Here is a 9,402-nt window from a genome sequence, read left to right as displayed (position 1 = left end):
CGTGAAATGTTAAAAAACAAAAGCAAGCAGGTTACTCAGAGTTTCACATAAAAATAAATGAAGAGCATTTGAAATGGGAAATAAGATCAAATAAACGCTGTGACCAGGTCCTGCCTTTTCAAATGCAACGTCTGGCTAGGATTAAGTCTTTTATATCAAACACAAACCTTGAAATTGTCATCCATGCCTTTGTGTTGTCCAAACTGAATTATTGCAGTTCTTTATATGCTGGCTAACCCCAAGGCATCCTTAGCCAGACTGCAGCTGGTCCAAAATGCAAAAGCCAGATTTATTTGTGCTGAAGAGAAGTTTGACCACATAACACCAATCTTGGCCTCTTTGAATGGCTGGCAGTGCAATATTTGTTTTTTTAGCTTTAAATTCCTGGCAGGTACAGCTCCTTCTTACCTCTCGAGTGCTTTTAATATACTCCCCAGAAAGTCCTTACGTTCCACCAACCAGTCTGTGTTAAAGGTTTCCAGAAAAAAATGTACGTTTTGGGGCGATTGTGCGTTCGCTGTGTTGGCTCCTAAACTATCTTGGGGAGTTTTAAAAAAGAATTGTTCCTACATTGTAGCATTTTCGCATCAGCCTAGCCCTGGTTTTAATCTCTTTTAAAACGTTTTTTTTGTTTTTGCTTTTACAGTGTTTCAATTTGCTTTTATGCTTTTTATTTTTTTCTGTTTATGTCTCTACGATGCTAAATTTGGTTTTAAGCTTTTAATTCTTGTTTGTTTTGCTCTCCATGTCTACAGTACTTTGGGCCTCCTTGGCTGGTAGTGGAAGGTGCTTTATAAATAAACATATGAATGAATGAATGAATGAATGAATGAATGAATGAATGAATGAATGAATGAATGAATGAATGAATGAATGAATGAATGAATGAATGAATACAAAGGCGCTTAAGGGTTTATTCAGACTGGACACTTTTGTTTGCCATCAAGATGCTTTGCCTCTCTCTCATAATTCCTGGCCAATAATTGTAGAGATCTCTATTCACGTGGTTTTGTGTACAAGCTTTGGTCGGGAACAGGAAATTTCCCTTGCAGCAGTTTGAATACAGATAAAATACAAAGGTCAGAACTTGATCTGGACCAAATGAGGCAGACTTGGTCTGTATTCTTAGGGTGTATTCAAACTTTTCCAGTCTGAAAACACCATAAGAGAACAGGCAACAGATCAGAAGAACCCTGGTGGTTACATTTTAGGGAGACTCATCGGCAAATAAAAACATTTGAACAAAACGTAACTACATTTTCATCTAGAAAAGAGAAATGGTGATTTGTCCAGAACAGTTGCTGTTACGGATAACCCTCGGCAATTAACCCTGGAACAGGAAGACTAGAACAGGTTCAGATGATTCAAGTTTTAATATAAAACCAAACAAGGACAAATTAAAAAAGACACTTTGACATAAAACAATGAAGAGAACATTCCTTTAATAATAAAATCAACTGAAATCATTGCAGGCAGCTGTGACTATCTCAGAAGAGACAACAGCCAAACTGCAATGAACAAACCCAAAAACAGAACTCTGGGGGGGGGGGGCGGCATAGCATCTGCTTAAAACTCTCAGACTGCAAAGATTGTTGCAGTTAGAGAAGTTTGATTGTTTTATTCTGCTCCTTATAGAATCAAGGCTAGAATAATTAAAAAAACAGTTTTTGTAAGTATTAAAACAATGATTCTTGTCTTTAGTGTGTAAGATTTTGATAAAAGGCAATAGTATGTATGTATGATATTGATGTTTTTTTTTTTTTTAACTTGTCCTGTCCAACAGCTGGGCAGACAGACGAGAGCTGAGCACTGAAAAAAAAGACCTGTTGGATTGACATAAAAAAATCATGGACAGCGGTTGCGCGCAAAAAAATCATGTTGAACCAATATAATTATTGCTCATAATAAAATCATGTTCTACTGTAATGAATGCTTCTTTGTTTCTGCACCTAATAATTTTACATAAACAAACAAGATTTTATTATGTCATTTACCATAATTTTTTCAAACATTTAAAACGCTATTATTTGTTTGAAATCACCTACATAGTTCATTTAATTTATAAATTATTTTAATAAAATTTAAATTGAAAAATAAAATTGCAATTGCAGATTATTATTTAAAGCAAATACTTTCTTGTGCATTATGAAAATCCAATGAACATATGACACTGAACACAAATTTCAGATTTAACTTTTTTATTATCTAAACTTGAAAAATATGTTTACAGTGTAGCATAAAATGACAAATCACAATATATTGGGCTTGCCATTTTTATTAAACAGAAGATAACAGAGCCAAAGCAAACAGCTGGAATCCCTTCTTAGGAAAAAGTTAAACTATTTAAAGGTCATTTTATTCAAAGAGTCGGATCTTTAAGCCTGAAACCTTAGACACCACTTTGCCTTACAACTCTAATACAGTTTTTTTTTGGATTACCTCAAAGGTGTGTGACGGAATGTCCAAGGGAGAGAACCCAAGAGCAGGAAGAACGACCCAAATCCAATAGTTCACTCGAAGGGGCTTTAATGCCAGAGAACCATAACACCAGAGCGTAGAACGAAGACGCTCCGACACAGAAACAAGATCAGACACTGCATAAATAGACAAACCAATCAACATAATACACAACACCTGTGACCAGCGGGAGAGCTCAAGAAGGGAAGGGCCTCCAGGAGATCATAGCAGGAGCAAAGCCACGGGCCCCATGACAAGGTGTTTCTGAGATGAGGATGGTAATCAGATTTGTGCTGTAAATAAGGCCAAAAAAGCCTTGGCATCTGCCACTCAGACACTTGGTGGGTCGACCACCACAGCCTGGGAGATGTGGACCACGAGAATGTCCTCTTCCTCACCACTGCCAGTTTCCATTAGGAGGGAAATTCCCACCGTGGTGTCCTCGATTGCCTCCTGGATTGCTGCATGGTCTTCATTCTGAAGAACACAGAAGATATTTGTGTGCACAGTTCACATTTGAAGTTTAGTTAATGCGTCTAGATTACACAACTCACCTATACTTTGAATAAACCCCTGAACTTGCTTATATTGGCGAGAAGTTCAGCAGTCTGAAATACAAAGAGTCAAAAAAATTTAAATTCACATGAAAACTTTGGAAAAATACAATTCTTACTCTTGGCTCATCAATAAATGTTATAGTTACTGTGTTAACAAAATCATTATATCCTTAGTGTCATGTTAACAGAGGTAGTGGGATAACTGATCAACCATCAATTTCATTATTTATTATGTATGTATCTCTCTGCATAAAAGGTGCGTGTAAAGAGTAGGGCTGGCAATCTTGGTTACCTCCCGATTCGATGACAATCCAGGAGACAATAATTCCAATAATATATAGTAAATGCATGGTGACCCACCTGACTCAGTGAAGACTGGAGCATGGACCCCAGCATGATCAGGGAGGAGCAGTTGGAAGTGTTGTGTGATGAGCTCTGTAATCAGGACGGAGGTTTATTAGTTAAATTTCAAATATATATAGAGAGTGAGACTTCCACAGCTTTGTTGTATCATTTTAATAACTAAACATGCATTGGTTTGAAATAAATAGCTGCAAAAATATTCTGAAGAAATTAGACCAGAAAGAACATTAGACACCTCCTCCCCCCACAGGATTCAAACCAGGCTTATGAGAACCCGCGAATTTTGAAATGGAAACTGCAAAACTAAACTAGCAGATCGGGAGTGGATAATCCCCCCCACCCATAAAGGATTCCCATATTAATTTATCACAAATGGGAGGAATATGTGAAGTAGGATTACAGACATTATTATAAGGCAGTAAACTTTTTACTACACATTATACACTTGTTCCAAAAGGACATGAATATTTTCACTCAATTAAACTCTCAAAGCTAAAATAAAAAATATGTTCAGCATCATAGAATGAAAACAAAGCTCTGATTGAAACCAAAGATTTATGTAAACTGGACACACCAAACGCATTCTGTGCACGAGACGCGCACGGAGAATGATTGACAGCTGACTGAGACAGAAGTGCGGTGCTGTTTGCTGGTCAAATAATGCTGTCCTTAAACTAGCTCATGGTGGAAAGGTATGGAAAAACTAAATAATGACAATAGTAATGATAGCTTCTCACATTTTCCTTCAATTTCGGTCTCCACAACGCAGAATTTAGCAAAAAGAAATCCACTTAGTGACGATGAAAATTCCCCTGGCAGAGTTTCTGCCTTGTGGAAAAAAAAAAGCCGTGCCCACAAGCGCCCACTGCCCTCTGTCAAAAGCGAATTCCTACGGCATAACTACTCACCACTCTTCCCCGTACATCATTTGAAATCACCGCGTTTACAGCTGAATCTGCCTGCGACGTGAAAGTACAATTTACCGCGCACACACACCTCCCCCTACCTGCCGTCCGAGGGCTGCGGCCGGCAGGGACAAAAGTGGCGCGCAGAGCCTTAACTTTGATAACTACGACAAAAGTGGATTACAAAGCTCTTCCCCGTGGAAAAAAATAACACTAATGATACATTTACGCCTTCCACTTTCTTAAATTAATTTGTTAGAGTAAATTAACTTACCTTTTTTAAGTTCCTCCAGCCAGAGCAGGTGCTTGTAGCTTCTCTAAAATGGCTGACTGCAAAGTTTCCCCTCCTGGAATTCTTCTTCACCGATGGGGTTTACTGATCCAAAATTAAGGGGCAAAGGATCAAGCATAACTATTTCATGTTTTGTCAACATGATTTCAATATATAAAAGTAACACAGCAAGAAATGATGTGTGATTTTCAAGATTATATTATGTTTCGAAGGTAAACATAATTTGTTCATATTAAACAAACATGTTTACTATTTGTAAATTGAACAACCCCACTTTTCCCGTTTTTTCAGTGAGGGCCTCTTGTGTTGGACATATTTTGCTTTAACAAGAGGGGTTATTAATCTTCTGACAAACCAAAGGTATGTCTGAATAAACCCCTTTTGTAATTGAGGCCAAACTTTATTAATTTCAATCATGTCTGAAAATCTTTGGTGTTGGACCGGACGGAAAAGGAAAGAGGGGAAGAAGAGAGAGGGACGCTAGAGAGAGGGGGGGGGTAGGGGGTGATAATAGGAGGGGAAGGGGGATGAGACCATGAAGCAGCATACAGCAACAAGTTTACTGGTTGTTAATCATTATGGTAAGGTTCAAATGCAGTACAAAAAGGGCGGGGCCCGTCCACACACACACTCAAATGTTATAAACACACCTGCTAGCTGCAAAAATGTCCACCTGTCGACATGTACACAAAACAGATAGTGTTCACACACGCATACTTATGCCTTAAAACCAACTAGTGTAAAATATTTCAGTCATTCAGTTGTGCAAACTGTTAGTGCAAAGGTGAGCTAACACCAGTGCTCAGGTGAGGTTTTATGTTCTTGTAAAATGGATGGTGGAACGTGAAAAGAAGGAGGGAGAGTGCCCAGCCATCCCCAACCCAAGACCCCCACCGCAGCAGCAGCGGCAGCCGGAATCCCCCCAACGCCACACGGGAACCGGCAGGGAACAACCGCCGCCCGGGCGACCAAGCCCGCCACCCAGGCCAGGGCCAGCAGGGCCGCCGCAAGGCCCCCAGAGCCAGAGGCCAGGGAAGCACGGAGGGAAAGAGAGCGCCGCCCCAGCCCAACCAGGAGAGCAGCCCCCCCGCCGCGCCGGGAGAACCCAACGCAGAGCCCCACCGGAGAAGGACGCCCACAGCCCCAAACGAGCACCCCACCACCACCCAGGAGTTCCGGGCATCCCCCCGCCCCAACCCCAGGTACGAGCCAGGACCCCCCAAGGGAGACCCGCTCCGCACTCCAGGCAGCCATCCGCCCGGCCCACGGTTGGTCCAGGGAGGAGCGAGGCAGGGGGCCCGCCGCCCCCGCCCAGGAGGGGGGAACCCCGGGGAAAAAAAGAGGGCCCACAAGGGGTGTTATAAATATGGCCCGACCAGGCTCGGCCACAGTTGGAAATTTGGCGGGGCCCAGCACTCAGGAGCAAGGACCAGAACCCACCCCCCAGGGACCAGACACCCCCGGCTCAGATGTAATGTGAACTCCCCCACCGCGCGGAGAGAGCACCGCCGGGCCCAGGAAGCCGGCACCCCGGGGACACGGCCGCCGTTGCAAAGGGGCCCGCACCCCCCACCAGGGAAGAGGCAGGGGACAGATGGACCCAGGTCCCACCTTCCTTGCAAAATGTGTGTGCGTGTATGTGTGTTTGAGATGGTGTGTGTGTGCATGTGTGTGTGTTTATGTTGGGATGTATATATTGAGGGGGGAGGGGTGTGTGTACTAAGGGGGTGCAGTTAAAATTGGCGGGTAGGGCACTAAGGGGACATCTCCTGATTACTCACAGTGACGTCCCCTCACCCTCCCCACCAAGGGGCCCTAAATGTCTAAGGTGCGGTTAAAATTGGCGGGTAGGGTGCTAGGAGGACATCCGCTGCTTGCTGGCAGTGATGTCCAAGCACCCCCCCTACCAAGGGCCCTACATGTCTAAGGTGCAAATAAAACCGAAAGAGGGGGGGCCCACTCCATACGGCAACCATAGGAGGGGGGCCACTGCCTAGTAAACCCCCCCCCAAGGCTCATCGCAGGCTAAGCCCCCCACCCCCTCACCCTATTATGAGGTTATATGAGGAAGGAGGTAAGTTGGGGACAGCTGATAGACTGTCCCCCGGTGGTCAAACAGCTGTCCCCCGCGCCCCCCCCCCCCCCCAGCAAGGGGACCAGGCCCACCCAGCCCAGGGGCCCCACCCCCGGAGGCGCCGACACCCCAGGCCCAGCAACACCCCCCCCACACAGAGAGAGAGGAGCCAGAAAGCGCCGGTATGATATTGATGTTTGATTTGATTTGGATTTGATTTTTGATTTAATTCAAGCAGTCAAAGCAATAAAGTATTTACACATATTTATCAAACTCATTACAGAAATGTTGAAATGAACAGTTTAAAAAGACAAAAAATAAGACAAAACAAAAAGGTCACTTATATCACATTTGCCTAAATAAATATAAAGATTATTAACTAAAGTTAAGTGCTTGATTTATTGCTTGAAAAGGAGCGGGAAGAAGCAAGTTTATATAATCCCACCCCTACTGAGTTAATTCATTTAGTAGTTTTACAGTTTTTGTAATCTGGTTCTGATCAAATAAGATTCTCTTCAAGTAACAAAATCCAGTGCTTATTGATTATCTTCAGAAAACATTAATTTACCATTTCAGTAAACAGTAACGGTCACCGATATGTAATAATCATTGATTGACATTTGAACACATGATCACAATACACCATTAATTATTGCTACACATTGCAGACCAAGTAAAGAATATTAATAGCTTATTGATTGTAATTAAAACCTTTCAGTAATCATTAATGCATATTAATACTCATTGGTTTTAATTAAAAGAGCTTTGATTCACCACAATCAAGTTCACACATGTATTTGGAATTATTCAAACACCTGTTGATCCTTAACTCCTCTTATCTTCATATCCTGACATCAGAGTGTCTTATACATTTTCTTGAATCTTTGGATATTTGAACATTGTTTGAGCTCATTACTTAACCCGTTCCAAAGTTTAGTGCCACACACCAACACACATAAACTTTTATTTGTGGTTCTTATCAATTTGATCTTGAAGTTCCTACGTTCCCTCAGTTTAATGATGTTTACATGTTTTGTTGAATTTCATTATAGTTTCATTGTAAATGTTCAAGAGATCTGGTGATGGGAGGAGCCACCCACATGTAATAAGGCACAACTTGAATGGAGAGGTCATTTTATCAGTAGCTTGTTGGAGCTAAGCTGGCTGGATTGCTGATGAATTGATTTTCAGGTATTCAATCATTCTTTGGAAAAATGTCTGAGAGCCACACTGTTTACCTTTCATTTTGAAGGACTCTCAAATTTAAAAGGTTGGAAATAAAAGTTTGTAATCGTGCATTAATTGCAACAATCTCATTCCTTTTTCTAGGACATAGTTTCTACAGAGCTGTAGTAATTCATTAGAAAGTTGCTTCTTAGTTGTGGGCAAGACCGTTGGTGTGTAGCAACGCTCTGTTCCTGATTTACAACAATTTGAATAAAGAAATACTCAGGACTGCAGTTAAAAATGTTTTCCTCCTAATATACTGTATGTCCTTCATTATCCAATCAAGTTCTTAAAGTATATGAAAACCTTTCTGCTTAGACACTGCCAAGGAATATTAATTTAGTTATGTAAAATGGGGGCAGGAATTTTGCAAGACATTTTTTAAAAGCGTAATTCTTGCATCGACAGACCAGATTTTTTGTACACATATGACAGGGGCATGCTGAAAGCTCTAATTATGAAGCCACTTTTGTTAATGCACCAAAAAAGGATTAGCGGAGATAAAAAGAGGAGAAAAACATTTAGATTAAGTGTATTTATGAGTGCATGGTGCATTAGAGGAAGGTAATGAGCAGAATACAGAATAGATGCAATGCTGGAGACCAGCAGCTCTAGAAGTGAAAGAACTGTAGGGACAGTAATTGAAGAAAGAAAACTTTTAGTGTGTGTGTGTGTTGGAGATTACATTTGATAAATCTTTTTGAGCTCTGGTAAATTATAAGCAGTGTCAAGATGAATTCCTTTACATCAGAAGCCAAAGAGACAAGTTGTGGAGTCCAACAAGGATCAACTCTGGGCCCACTGCTATTCAATATTTGCATAAATTATATAGTAAATGTTTCATAACTTTTAAAACTCATTATTTGCTGATGACACAAATAATGTCTCAATTGAAAGTGTTACAGAAATCAAATTCTTAAGGGTTGCTATTGATGACAAACTAAGTTGGAAGGCACACATCAGATGCATACAAACTAAAGTTTCAAAACGTCTTTCAATCATAAATAAATCTAAATACATATTAGAATACAACAGTAGATTGTACTGCTTCTTAAGACTACCATATTTCATCTATTGTATAGAAATTTGGGGGAATAATCATAAGGGCTCACTGCATCCTCTTTTCTTACGCTAAAAATGAGCCATCAGAAGTGTACATAAAGCCGGCTTTCTTTATCATACAAACACTTTATTTTATTAATCCAGACTTTAAAACTGTATCACAAATTGCCACCATGCAATATCCAAAACAGTTCTTAAAAAATGAAGGAAGACACAAACTGAGGGGATTTCAAGAAAACTTCTAGATCAAATTGATGTGTGTCACTAAACTTTGGAACAGGTTAAGTAATGAGCTCAAACAATGTTCAAATATCCAAATATTCAATAAAATGTATAAAGAAACTCGGATTTCACATTATGAGGATCAACAGGTGTTTGAATAATTCCAAATACATGTGTAATTTTTATTGTGGTGAAACAATCAAAGCTCTTTTAATTACAACCAATGAGTATGACACTGTGTAA

The 9,402-nt window shown here is 40.7% G+C and overlaps 1 long non-coding RNA gene across 1 annotated transcript; it reads right to left on the bottom strand.

Moving 5' to 3' along the window:
- Positions 1 to 2,181: 2,181 nt before the first annotated feature.
- On the bottom strand, positions 2,182 to 4,689 carry LOC111947679. The gene is made up of 4 exons (XR_002873554.1): positions 4,557 to 4,689; positions 3,375 to 3,449; positions 3,012 to 3,065; positions 2,182 to 2,934 (listed from the first exon to the last, which is right to left on the bottom strand). It is a non-coding gene; the product is annotated as an uncharacterized LOC111947679 (long non-coding RNA).
- Between the last annotated feature and the right edge of the window lie 4,713 nt (positions 4,690 to 9,402).

The sequence above is a fragment of the Oryzias latipes genome, chromosome 7 (assembly GCF_002234675.1).
Source record: "Oryzias latipes chromosome 7, ASM223467v1".
Taxonomy (NCBI): Eukaryota; Metazoa; Chordata; class Actinopteri; order Beloniformes; family Adrianichthyidae; genus Oryzias; species Oryzias latipes.
Note: the sequence above shows the minus strand (reverse complement) of the source record. Positions and strands in the feature narration are given on the sequence as shown.